At 34.3% G+C, this 1,401-nt stretch overlaps 1 long non-coding RNA gene across 1 annotated transcript; it reads left to right on the top strand.

Moving 5' to 3' along the window:
- LOC108662203 lies at positions 230–787 on the top strand. The gene is made up of 2 exons (XR_001928005.1): positions 230–294; positions 565–787. It is a non-coding gene; the product is annotated as an uncharacterized LOC108662203 (long non-coding RNA).

Here is a 1,401-nt window from a genome sequence, read left to right as displayed (position 1 = left end):
TACTATCGTGCATGGGCGGAGTGGGCAGTGCACATGCTGATAATGATGCATATGAGCTGGGTGATGTGATGGAGGTGTATGTGCTTATATATATATATATATATATACATGATTACTATATAGATATGTTTGGATTTAAAATGTGATCGTATTGACTGTTGATAACTTGAGTATTGTCAATGTGTTCAATTTAATCTGCAACGTGGCATGAGTGGATTTTCCCAATGGCAGTGAATACCCCTTGGATTTTATATGGCTAGAATCTCGATGCAAAAAAAATGCCTTTTTGCTACGGTGAGAGTCAATCTATTATGTTTGACTTACTTGAAGTTTACTAAAGCTTTCACTTCTCAACTTCTTTGTTGTTCATGAGTCTTTCGTTATTAAGTGACTAAAAGATCAAGATTTGAAATGAGGGGTTTTTAATAAAGGTTAAGCTAAACTACATTATTTTAAACTTAAACACATCATGATTTTTTTTTTAAACCTTCCTTAACATTGCTTGTTCCCTTTCTATGTTCACTCACTGAGTTTATACTCATGTTTTCAACTTCATGTTTTCAGATTCAGTGGTGGTTGATACGTAGATTTAGGTGTCCATGTACCCCCATCTTTTGGGTAGGTATCTTGACACTCAGTAGTCACATCTCCCATCTAGAGCCACTCCGCTGACAGTCAAAGTCTTTGTATATGTTTAATGTGAATTGCAAAGATATATTGACAAACTATCTATGTATGATTTGAATTATGGTGCTAATATGAGCATTCACTTGGGTTTTTTGAGTTACGTTGGAGAAATTGACATTTGAACACTATTAAGTTTATTCTTAAAGAAATATGCTAGATAGATGGGTTAATATACAAGTGCATATTGAGAGGCTTGCTTGGGCCTAGTGGGCTATGCCTATTGGGTCCTTGCACTAGTCATGGCCCAGGAACTAGGTTGTGACATAAGTAAATTCAAGAGAAGGAAGCAAAAGCAACTTTACCACCACCAACCTTCTTTAGCACTTTTAGAAACAAAGCTTAAATTACTTCGAATGAAACGAATGCGATTCATTTCAAGGGAATGATGAGTCTCAAATCATTGAAATTGCTGACTTTGAGTAATGACACTATAACATGAGCTGAAATTATGTGAGAATCAAATTTAAGTTTAACCGTTACTTAAATCTTGATCTCACACTTATTCATTTAGTTATAGCAGAACCAAAATCCTGATGGATAGTGGAATGGTATTTAATCTCCTTATAATCTTTGATTTACCATAAGCATGATCATCATAAAGTGTTGATCTAGTCTCCGTATTTTGGTATTATAATCGAGATGAACATCTGGGAACATATATTCAAATAATGGAGTTCATAACATTAACATTACTTCTAGTGATTTCAGGAAGAT

Source organism: Theobroma cacao, chromosome 5 (genome assembly GCF_000208745.1).
Source record: "Theobroma cacao cultivar B97-61/B2 chromosome 5, Criollo_cocoa_genome_V2, whole genome shotgun sequence".
In the NCBI taxonomy this organism is placed as follows: domain Eukaryota; kingdom Viridiplantae; phylum Streptophyta; class Magnoliopsida; order Malvales; family Malvaceae; genus Theobroma; species Theobroma cacao.
The sequence above is the reverse complement of the archived record's forward strand: the minus strand, read 5'-3'. Positions and strand labels throughout refer to the sequence as shown.